Here is a 12,584-nt window from a genome sequence, read left to right as displayed (position 1 = left end):
AGGTTGAACACTGTGCTATTATGGTTCTGTAAAGAAAGAACTGTGGGCTGGTGAGCTAGGGAAAATGCCTCTACCTTTAAACACGTATACAAATTGCCTCTAAAGCCTGTGAGTATTTGTGCTTCATTAAATTAATCCATAATTCAATGTAAGAGAAAATGTGCCACAACTCAGTGTCCTAAAAACTTTGAGAAATACATCAAAAACACAAAAAGAGGGAACTCTGTTTACTATCTCAGCAATAGAAGAAACATTTGAACTGAGAGGATTATAATTAGCCAACAGCCTTAAAATAAAGTTGGTTAATCAGCAACCATAAAATTTTAAAAGAATCATTGGTATAAAAGAGTAAATAATGGAGAATGACCTATCTGGCCTTTTTCCATCAGGCATTTAACCAGTATTAGATAAATTTTTAGCAAGGTCACACAAGTTTTAAAGAAACAATGCAGGCAGGTTAATGGGATTTATTTCCAAACTCAATCATTTCTTCTTAGAAAGGTGTTATCTTTTAATAAAACAATTACAAACAATTTCCAGTTTTGAATCTCTAACTTATGGTTTCGGTCTTGTTCACAGAAATCTTCTACGTGAATTATTACTCTGCATTGTTAAGCACCTGAAAGGAGGAACAACTTTCAGAAGCTAAACAGCTCCATGATGGCCCTAACTCGGGTTTGCCGCCAAGTTAAACTCAACAGTAGCTCAAAGCATATCAATCCTCAGAGCGAAAAACTCCGCTGGATTCCCATTGTCTTCAGAATGAAGTCAAACTTGTTATTCCAGCCTTATATAAAATACTGTGATTCATTTTTCAAGTTTAATTCCCACCCCTCCCTTCTTTGTTCCCTTCACTCAATTAAAGGAAACTATGGCTTTCTATAGATGCTGTGATTTTTCTCATTTCCATCTTTATTTTCATCTTGTGCTTCCCAATTTCAAACATTCTTTTTCAGTTTTGTTCTTCAAAGTTCAGCTCAAATAGAATATTTTCCAAAAACAAAATGAAACAAACAAAAATCCATTTTTTTCTCCCAGCTATTTTTATGGGCTTGATTTTCCTACTGGACTGTAAGCCCCTCAGTGGCATCCATTTTTCTATTCCTCAAAGAGCAAAGCTTTAGAAAGAGAGTGTATTTAATAAATATTAAATGAATGATTGTATGTTTAGTTGATTGAATGTCTGGCCAATGTATGAACAAATGTTTGGTCAATTCCTCCTCCCAAATACGTCTAGACTTAATTTTTATTCTCTCTTCCTGTGGCAACACTGTGGTTCCCACACAGATCCTCTTTACTTGCAGTAATTGAAGTTCTTTTTGGTGTCTCTGCTGCCAGACTCTTCCTATCCCTGTACAAGTGTATCCTTAACAGTCATTTAGAAACTTAGGTTTCTCTCCACCACACACACACACACACATACACACATGAGTTCTGAATTAACACGTGTAATGGCTTCCCATTGCCTAGATCCCTTTACAGCTTTTATCCATCTCTACCTGTCTCCGTGGCAAGTAATATCCTGCAGATCTCTCTTATAAAAATGCTTTGAAATAGGTTGCCTGGGTAGAAACAAATTTTCTGTGTATATTATTTACTTTGTAACCACTAAATGTAGCTGAAGAAAAAGTGATTTAAGAGTTTTAAGCGATTTTCTCTTTATAAGAGGTGGCCTTTATTAGTGCCAAGAAGCCTAGTTCATCTTTAGGGCTGCATGCTCTAACATCTAAGGATTTTTGCCCAACAAATGCTTACTTATCTATGAAGTACCGGATCAAATGTCACCTCCTCTCTGAAAGCTTCCTTTCCTTTCTCAATCAGAAGCTCCTTTCTCCATCTCCCACACATTTTTATATGTATTTGTTGGTGCTTCTCTAGAAATTGAGTTCCTTCCAGACTGTACTCTGATCTCATTTATCTTTTATTCCCTAACATCTAGCCCATTTCCTGAGATAATCCCTCATTCTGTCCCTAACATCCATTTTTAAATTTTATATGGATGCAGGGATATACTGAAGCCAGCAATGAAATATAAATAGTTGACTTTTCTTTGGAAATTCTTTCCTAGAACCAGGAAAAAAAAAAAAAAAAAAAAAAAAGGCAACACAATGAAGCATCTGATGCTGTACATGGTGAGTAACTCATTTTTTTAACTTTTGATCTGTGCGTTTTGGCAAGGTATGACCCAGTAGGTAGCTATGAAATTATAACCTCTGAATTTCTCATGTTTATTCCTGCAAGAATTTCAAATATTGTCTGTGTTGCATCTAAGAGGATGACTGCTATATGATGCTGAAGGTGTTGTTTATGGTGTCATACAGCCTGCAGCAGGGAGTTTTCAAGGATAAATAGTTAAAAATATCATTCATTAGAACTGTCTATACTGTAAATATCTAAATTTGAACAAGGCTGAGCACAAACAAAGCCAGGCACAAAAGGGAAATTTTTTATGAAAGTCAAATTGCCATTCAAACGCTGTTCATAGACTTTAGGAAACAGTCGATGTCATCATTCTCACCAAAGAAACAATTGCTTCCTCTCAATACCTTGACACATCTGGATGGGTCTATAGATTATCACTGCCCTTAGAGCTGTTCTCCATGTCACAAATCTGCTGAAGTATGAAAAAAAATAAAGTGTGCTTCACAAAACAGGATCATATAAACAAACTTGACTGGAGCTGTCTTTGAAGATTTTGAACCATGCCCTAGACAAGTCAAAAAAGAGATTAGAAAGCCAACTGAGAGATCAATGTAGAAATCCTAAATACGGCAGTGCATTAAGTGCAAGAAGACATGACCGACCACTCAGCCAAGGGCTGACAGCACTCTGACACAAAACAAGCATTGCTTCTAAGCTGCAGAAAGGGTAAGTATGTGCCTCTGTAACTTCCTTGGTTCCTTCATAACCAACGTTCCGTAATGCTAGAATATTAAGTCTGCTCCAATAACCCATCTTTTCTGTCATATTCCAGACATGCTGCACTGTGCATGACTAATACTAATGAGAGACATGCCCTTTCAATTGTTACCTCCAAAATATTCAAGAATTGCTCTGATGTGCTCTCCAGCATCACCTAATTTCTCATCAAAGAAATAGAACTCCAGCTACCTGACTGAATTTTCATATTGAATCTTGAGAAATCAGAGATGCTTCATGCATCTGCAATACTCAATGAAATAAAATAGCTCAACTCGGTCACATTTGATGTCTGGATTTGCAGCCCTTTCATTTTAACATAATTCATTACCTTGTTTTATATTTTATTTCCTCTGATCTTGTTTCAGAGACAAAGATTTCCATCTTTTTAACCTCAAAAACTTAACAAATATGAACATTTCAAATATATCAAAGTGCAAAATTAATGCCAACTTCATTTAATATTTTGTGCATGTGCCTATTTGTATTATGTTTTGGTTTGCTTCAAGTCTGAGTTTTGGTGAGGTGTTGTTTAGACAGTTTTAGGATCTGTTTGTGGAGTTTATCAATGAAATGAGTTCTGTGTAAGTACCCAATGCTTAGGAGAGAAAGAAAAAAAAATCTCAGATTGGCAATCACAGATTCTTTTATTTCTGAAATGGAAAAAGCTTGTTTTCCTTACATTTGGGAAAAAAGTGGCTAAGTGCAACCTTGGTGAGTATAAATGACAAAATTGGGCTCACCCCTCCTTCTGTCCCTTTGTATGATACATATGCACACAAAAGTATATTAAAAACAAGCACAGAAGAAGAATAAGAGAAGTGATAATAACCTGTAACTGCTCATTCACCACAGCAGGTAGAAGAAGAACTGTGCTAAGCAGCTTAAAAGGCCTGTTTCCTGCATTGCCTGTCACATAAAGAACAGGAAATCTGCCAGAAATGTGGAAATCGGGATGGGAAAGCCAAGAGGAACCAAAGTTCACCTACGAAAATAGGCACTGACTAGAGTATGTTTATGCTTCAGACTGAGACCACTGATCTCACTTTCATTAAACAATTTTCAATAAACAGCATTTATCAATTACCTGGTTACCGTGCTAGGATCTGCACAGGAGGCAAACTCTCCACTCTTCAGGAGCTCATGGTCTAGGAGGGAGGCAGAGGACAAACCTAAAAGCGAAGTGAAGAGCTGAGATACAACAGAGAGGCAGCGTCAGGCACAGCCATGGGAGCAAATTTAGTGGCTCTCCCAGCTGGTGAGGAATGTTTCTTCATACTTCCTTTTTAGAAAGAATTGTTTAAAATTTAGTGAGTGTTATTTAAAACATAGAAAGAAGAACATGGGAAGGAGCTGGAAAAAAATATTCTGAAGGGTTATTAGAAACCACTGTCAGTCTGGTAGGCAAGGGAAGGAATATGGCATAGCAAAGAAAGGAGAAACTCTATCACTGGGAAGAGATTCAGACTCCCAGAGAAACCATCCCATGCTCCACAGACCTTAAGAAGGTTCAGGGAGAGAAGGGCTTCACGGTGGTGGGTTGCTTCCCACTAATAATTGTGAGGCTGCCCCAAGAAGAAAACTAAAGACAATCAGGAGGCACAGCATCTTCCAGGAAAGGGGAAGTAAGAATCAGACCTGCCACAGCCAAGACCCCCCAGGACACCAGCCACGAGGTGTGTGCAGGCCCAGCCCGCGCAGCCCTGGCCCCGGCTCATCAAACTCGCCAGTCACCGTCTACTCATGCCGGTGGATGTGGAGATGAATTAGCCTGGAGAAAACTAGAAAGGCTCTCTAGAAACCTCAAAGCTCAGAGTAGTAGAGAAAGACTCATAAGCACAGCTAGTGGGTTTGCTAGTCCTGTCACTTGATGATTGAGACTATAGAAAAGAAGAAACATGATCAGTGAATAAAACTCTCCATATATGATACAAACAGAAATGAGCTTGGCTTCTTAAACTTTAGCCTATTAAACAATAACACATCCTAATGAAGGACTGGATGCATCTTACAAAGACTGAAAAAATAAATTTTCCAGAGATTCAAATCGAAGGCCTTGAAGATTTTAATGAGCAAGGAGGAACAGAGACTTGGTCGAGTAGGCCTAATAGAATAATAGTGAGATGATCAAGCAGGTGATGGAAAGAAGCATCAAAATGCAAGTTTTATCTAGCATTTCTCATACAAAAACTAATCGAAATAACATGTTGCCTCAGATTTAATCTACAGAGAACAGCTGCAAAGAAAACAGCTTTCTCCTTATGTTAAAACTGCCAACCACCTCCAGGAAGACAAATTCAGAACTCAAACTCCCCAGAATGGAGCTCTGAAAGGCAGGTCTGTAATCACAGTTCTTGTGGATATTGTCCTATGCCACCTAAACCATGTGAGTCACCAATGCGTACAAATAGGGACTGTAAAAAATAGAATGATGAATTCAGCTTGATTTAAATTCCAGTTTAGTAAAAGCATCTGAGTATTTTCTCCACTGAAATGGTAACAAGGTATAAGAAAGACAATCTGCCAGAAACTCCAAATTTAGTGTGTTTTCAAATACCACCATGTAGTGATACAAATTACCTCTTAATACTTAACATTTGCTAAATATACATTCAAAATGTAAAGACAAATATAAGCTTAAAATAAAATCAGCTGAGGGCGATCACACATAATAATTATACCACACCAAGAGAGTCTATCTGAAACAAAATAATGTAAATAGTTCCACTGTTATTATTTAAAATGGTACATCATTGTTTTCAGAATTCATCACTCTAAATCTAATTAATGTATTGGTACTGTACAAGAGGATGATTTTTGTGGTTAAGCTTAAAGGTGGTTTTTTTTCATGAATGTTTTCATCTTTATTTCTCTTTATATACATGTGATACAGAAGCTTCCCATATAACAGGGTTGAGTGACCTGTGTTTTATATAAGCCAGAGGCAGAACCGAGGCTAAGATAACATGTAGCCATCCTAACTTGTTCATATTGAAAAGGAGTGTTGACATTATGGGAAAGGGGGACGCATCTGCTTGATGTTCTCAAAGAGGCTCTTGCCTCTGGGTTTGGGACTCATCTGGCATAGGAACACACTGGAGGATTTAAATTTCTGAAAAATAAACTTAGTGAATGAAACTTTTATAGAGTCTCAGATAGGGACCAGGGTATCCCTTAGGGTTTGGGGAACTATTGTTGATTTGGGCTTGTCCTACTGTGGACATCCCTGAAGATTGCAAAAGTGACCAAACACGAGGAAGGGGTAGCGACAGACAAGACTGGACCCAACCAAAGTCATGAACACTGAATCCCCACACAAACTTTTTTTCCTGTTGCCAGGACAAGAGAACAGCCAGAAGGAAACAACCAAAGTGGCGGAAAGGTAACCCATAACACTCCCCGAAACCGCTCCACCGCCACTTGCCAAACCACACCCCAAAAGCCACCGTTCCTCTGCATACACGCTACACCTCACAACAAGGAAACAACTGAAACCATTTTTAACAACACTAGAAAAATGCTAAATTTAAGTAGCATGAGTATAAGAAAGGAAAAATTAATTAGATTTGAAATTATGTTGATGTTTTCATTCCAGGAAAATGATGGGGAAAAAAAGGAAAGTGAAGATGTCATTATAAGTCTGCAAGATGAAAATATAAGGCATTATTTATTCATCTTCTAAGTGACTCAGCCTCAAAAATATCCACGCACACATAGGAAGAATACTGTGTATAATTCACTTAATCTCAACAACCCTGTAATTTAGGTATAACTATTATCACCATTTTGCAGGCGAGGAAACCAGAGAGGGTAAAAAATCTCAGTAGAGTAGCTAGAGTTTATACTCAGGTAATTTAGCTCCAGGGTCTGCACTCCTAACTAATACATTGTGATGTAGAGAAATATAGAACCTAGTAAGTAACAAAGTGAGTTCAAAAGGGCCATTTGAGAAAACTTAAACTTCAAAGAAAGATGCCCAGAAAAATGCCAGCACAGCCTTCCTTTTGCAGAATGGTCACAGTATCCTACACCCCAGGCATGGTCTACCACAGGGCTGGAAGCAGAAAGTTGCCGAAACAATGATGAATGTCTATGGCTTACGTAGCATGTTCAAAACCATAAATCCTGATTCCAAAAAACTGGAGGGCTTCCCAATAATATTCCTCAAAAATGCCTGAGCTGTACCTTAAGGTTGAGATTGTCTACTCTGCCTTCAACAGAGACTACACACAGCAGGACAATTTTCCAATACACTTTGTTGCTGAGGACCAATTCCAGGAGAGGGTACCCTGTTTAAAGGCTAGGGATAGAGCTGCAAAGCTAGGAGGCTCATTCTTTGCTCTTTCAAATTCAGCTAGAGAATTCACTGCTTGGGGTTCAAGATTGTATATCTATTACATTTTATCCTCAGCCTACTTACTTCATTTACTTTTTTTTGTCATCCTTTACAAACTCTCTGCTACTCCGTAATACCCTCCCACTAACATTCATTTAGATTTTTACTCTGGGAATTTGCTCATGACATTCCTCATCTAAACTGCTTCCTTCTTACAACTGCCTATCTAATTCCTACTCAAACCTCAAATATAGTTCAAATTCTAGAAATTATTTTGTCCTCCTATGGACTTAATCAAATTAGCAGTTGAGCATATCTGACTCTATAGTTCACATTTGACTTTTACTTATGTACCTCATCTGTTATAAAAATTAAATTTTATAGTTATAATAATTAATGGAAAGTATTTCATGCAATTCTTGGCATACATTAAGAATGCAGTGTTAGCTATTACTATGATTATTTCTGACTTCTTATATATGTTACACTCTTTTATGCTACTATTAAACTATAATTTTTAAAAGTATCACTATATGTATTCTTTGTCTTTCCAACAAGGATGAAGGCAAGATTGCATCTAGATTTCCCAAAATACCCAAAACTCCTAACACTGCACTGAATACAGAATGTATTTTCAGTAAATATTTAGGTGGTTGAAAACAGGACACTAAAACTGTTGATAAGTATTACCTTTTTTTTACTATCTGCAATTTCTGAACCATGTATAGATAGTCAAACGGTTGGGACCATTCTTATCAAAAGACTTACAGTACAAAATGGTTGTTAAAGTCTTTGTCAAGGCAATAAACTGCCATTCCAAGAAATAACTAGGTGGTCTTGACCTCAAGATGCCTTGTGCGCTATAAATTCTAGGAAGAACATGGTTAGTAGTCTGCCAGCAATCTGCAGACATGTTTCCTCATAAATTTCAGAGGTCTTGTGTTGGTTCCCAAATTTCATCAGATGTTGTCCACAAGGTTCTAAAATTCTAAGTAGGCAGACACATCGGAATTACACATATTTGTGTTTTAGGAGTATCATTCGGAAAGCGGTATAGGGCAAGTGGACTGGATATGGAGAGACTGAAAAAGATGAAAAGTATTGGAGGGCACGACAAGGGCCCATGAGATTCATTGAGGACTCGATCTGAAGCAATGCAAGGGAGGACCCAGATGTCTGAAATGCCCCCTCTCTCATGACTTTCAAATTGCTACTTTCTCCATGACCAAGTGTCCTTGACCAAGCCTCTGAGTATTCTGTGAGTGGAGTGAATTCTTCCATGCCAGAGCTCACATGTCTCCTATTAACAGATCTCATAATTTTTCACATAGCTTACAAATTAAGTTGTCATGCTTAGATTACATCAATATTACTCAAGACATGATTCAGCACTACAAGAATTTCCATTTGGTCTCTTCTCTCTTTTTTACATTTTCATTCTAGATTTCTTTCTGTATTTCATTTATTCTTCCCAGAAGGCAAGATGAAATTAATTAATAGATACACATATGAGGAAAATATTCCATTCTGCAAGTGATCAAACAATTTGAGGTATCATTGCCTAGCTGTTGTAAAAAAAGAAAATTATTCTCTAAATGATAACCAATACTTCCAAAGTATGACACTGGCTTGTGTGTGTTGAAGAAAGTGAAAACTGATATAAACATTTTGGGAATCAGGTCAGAAATGCCTATGAAGAGCTCTTCCTAAAGAAGTGTTGTGCCCTTTGACCTTGCAATCCTATCCATAGATACTCAAGCAGTAATCAAAATGGGGGAAAAAGATTTGTTCACAGAATGTGTTCATTACAACAGTTAATGATAGACAAAAATTTGGAGCAATTTCAATGAATAGTCAAATTATCTATTTTATGATATCACAATACCTTGCTTTTTCCTTTTTTAACAAGTAATACAACTCAAATTTAATACCTGTATAAATTTTTTAAAGTAAATAGAATCATGGCAAAGAAAAAATAGAACAAAAGCTGAAGTGAAGTTAGTGTACCAAATGCGTGCTAATCCAAGGGTAATTGCTATTGCTGAAGATGACACTGCTCAAAGGTTTAATAATAGTAAGTGGTGGGATCCAGATACACATGTAGTCTGCTCCAGAATCTGAACACAACACTTCCCTCTGCTGTCTCTCTATTATTAGCCCTTCAAATTGTTCACTATTTAAAAACATCATAGTTAAATGAAAAGTCTAGATGCCAGACATTAGAAATTCTCATATACTACTGTAGAAGTACATATTTACAAACTTTTCTAGAAAGTACTATTTCTCAAGAGTCATATTGTTCAAGAAGTGCAAATTTACTCTAAAAAGCTACTCTCTAAAAAAAGTATTACATATTCCAGAACTATGATTAATTTTTTAAGTTATGATAATGGTAGAGCTGCTACAATTTTAAGTATTTTTTGGAGCTATATATCGACATGTTAATAATTTCTGGGATTGGCTTCAAAACAATCTGGGGCATGGAATGGGTACATAAAACGGAGCGGGACATGAGTTTAAAATTTATGGAGCTAAACGATGGGTAGATGGGGATTCATTTTACTATTCTCTACTCTTTTGTTTTTAGTTGACATTTTCCATGATAAAACACTAAAAATTCATTGGAAATGAACATGAAAATTTGTATGCAGGGGTGAGCATTTCAGGGCTATGTGAAATAGTAAATATTGGTTGCAACTGAAATTCCAACCTTCGGAAATCATCATATAAATTACAATGTATCTATATGTTTGAGTGTTATGCAGCCATTAAAACTTTGCGCTTTTCAAGGGTCAGTTAATGATGTTACAAAAATCTTCATGATACACCATTAAGTTGGAAAAGATTTGGATAGGTACAAAACTATATATAAGGATCCAATTTGGGGATAGATCTTTTTTCATAGTAAAAGTTAGAAAGAAAAATATCAAAATATTAGCAACAGCTATCTATGTAGTCATAGATTATTTTCTTTTAATCTTTCTGTATTTTCCAATATTCCCACCATGAGAGTGAACCATTTTTGTACTCAAAGAGAAATTAATGTTGTTAAGGAATTTTAAAAGCAAACAGAAACCCAGCTCTGTGCAGGGGTTAAAAGACTCTCTGAAGACTGTTTTTGGGGTCACTGTTCCACTGCTACAGCCCTCTGTGTGGAGAGATTAGGCCAGAGTCCTGCCACCTCCCCGACTGACCCACTGGTAGGCCACTTGACTAGAGTCTCAACTTTCGGCTGCCATCTAGGACGCAAGGGCCCAGGCGCCAGAAAGAACCAGGTCCAACTTTCAATGGCCTCAGCAAATGCCCTCAATCCACATGTTTTGCATATGGGAAACAATGTGAACAGTGGCGTGATTAAAAAGAAGAACTATAAAAAGAAATAAATTTCCAAGCAAAATCATGAAAAATGGAGACAAACTATTATATCTTACCTATAGAAGTGAATGGTAATATTTCGAGGTGTCACTGGGTAAAGTAGAAAAGCAAAATGATATGCCTGAAAAAAAAAAAAGGACAACTTAGGTAAAGCACTTAGTAATTGCTAAAAGAATATTTGCATTAGTTTAAAAATTCCCAGCCCCAAATCTTGGTCTCTTTCTCTTCATCAATATTCACAAAAATACCAAATGGAAGCTCCGTGGCAAGAGCCGGGCCCCGTGGAAGAGTTACTCAATATGCACGCCGGCCTCGGCACCAGCTTCCAGCCAATGGCTGAACTCATCCCTGAATTGAAATGGATGAAAGCATCATTCTCTGGCCTTTGACCATGTGTTCACAACCAAATTTAAGAGAAAAAGAAAAAATGTCTAATCTCAGAAGAGTAGCTGCAGTTAAGACTATGGACCTTAAAATCCCTCTCTTGCTAGATGTAAACTTCACACTCTGTCCCCAGAAGACTGAAGCAGTCCCTCCCTAAATGCAGTCCCTTGGCTGATTGGAATGTGCTCGCTATATCCAAACCATGTAAAATCATTCGATGTGTATGCAAAAATCATCCTTAGCTTTGTTGATTTTTGCACATACCTTCTTGATTTGTTTGGTCTCTGAATTACTCAAAAAAATCTATAATATCCATATGCATTTTTCTCACTTGCTTTTAAAACTTTTTTGTAAATAAATTCTGGCCTTCAAAAAAATTTTCCATTTCTCTTTATGATCCTCAGGGAACCATGGCCCACTGGTGCACATTATAATACAACTATCCACACTTCTGAAGAGTGAAGCTTTGATTCCTAATAGCTGCTGTCCATCAAAACTCTAACACATCTGTATCAAAGATGGCATAAAAATATATTTATTACCGAAAGGCTTCAGGTTGAATGATCTCATTTTGTGGATGGTGTTTTTAAAATCCTGTCTTGAAGTCTGTAAGGAAAGGGAAAAAGGACCCCCAAAAAGCATGTATATAAATGGTCAGCCTTTTAAGTAAAAGTGAGAACTAAAGAATCTAAAATAAACATCTTTCTTAGTTCACATTGTATGAGTTAAGGAAAAATGAAAGAAACAGATATGAATCCATTAATGAATCAAAAATGCTCAGAAATATACTTCATTTCATAATGCCCAACTCCTTTAGAAATGAAATTAGTGAATCCCTGTGCCATGGAAGATTTCTATAATAAAGTTCATGCTGCAACTAGAGTTTCCTTACAATATCAATTTCAAATGACAAGCTGAGGTTTTGTGCAACAGCATTTGTCTCAGCATTTTGTCAGAAGTCATTTCATTTCTTATGATTCATTTCATTTATATTACACAGGATTAACTGGATACTTTATTGATCTTTGCTCCATCTAAATTTGACTTTTACAACACAGACAAAAATTTGGCTTGAAAGAAAAGTATTGTAATCTACTCACTGGTAATGGTGATGACATTAACAAAATTATACCTGGGTAGGCTGTGGTATTGACGTAAGTTGAAATGAATTCGGTTTCAGAATAAAAATTACCCCTCATGCATATCCATGTGTAAGTAGATAAGGAAGACTTTGTATAAACTGCTGCACAAATTGAGATGAATATATGGCCACATCTTTATTTTTCTCATTAACTAATAGCTGTATCACCACTTGCTGCATTAGCAGGAATTCAGTATTCATTCATTCAATAAATATTTATCAAGCAATTACTATGTGCATATCATTGTTCTGTGCTTGGAACACATAAACATGTAGGAATCCCTGCCTGCAGTTAGTTTACATTCCAGTGGATCTTCCTTTGGAGGCAACACTCTCTCTAAATTAGCCAAGAACTTAAAAGCTTTCTCAGTCCAAAAGTGAGAGTGGCAAGCCACTTCTATATGCAAACAGAAAGAATCCGTATTTCTC

The 12,584-nt window shown here is 36.8% G+C and overlaps 1 long non-coding RNA gene across 2 annotated transcripts in view; it reads right to left on the bottom strand.

Moving 5' to 3' along the window:
• The window catches only part of LOC119530018, an 84,675-nt gene that overhangs the window by 22,082 nt on the left and 50,009 nt on the right, over nt 1-12,584 (bottom strand). The window contains exon 2 of one of the 2 annotated variants that reach the window (XR_005215998.1): nt 10,687-10,751. This is a non-coding gene — a long non-coding RNA (uncharacterized LOC119530018). Of the gene's footprint in view, nt 1-10,686; nt 10,752-11,562; nt 11,621-12,584 lie in introns of those variants that run through there. The other variant, XR_005215999.1, reaches the window with a different exon arrangement.

Source organism: Choloepus didactylus, chromosome 3 (genome assembly GCF_015220235.1).
Source record: "Choloepus didactylus isolate mChoDid1 chromosome 3, mChoDid1.pri, whole genome shotgun sequence".
NCBI classification, from domain to species: Eukaryota; Metazoa; Chordata; class Mammalia; order Pilosa; family Megalonychidae; genus Choloepus; species Choloepus didactylus.
This window is presented reverse-complemented; position numbering and strand designations above follow the sequence as displayed.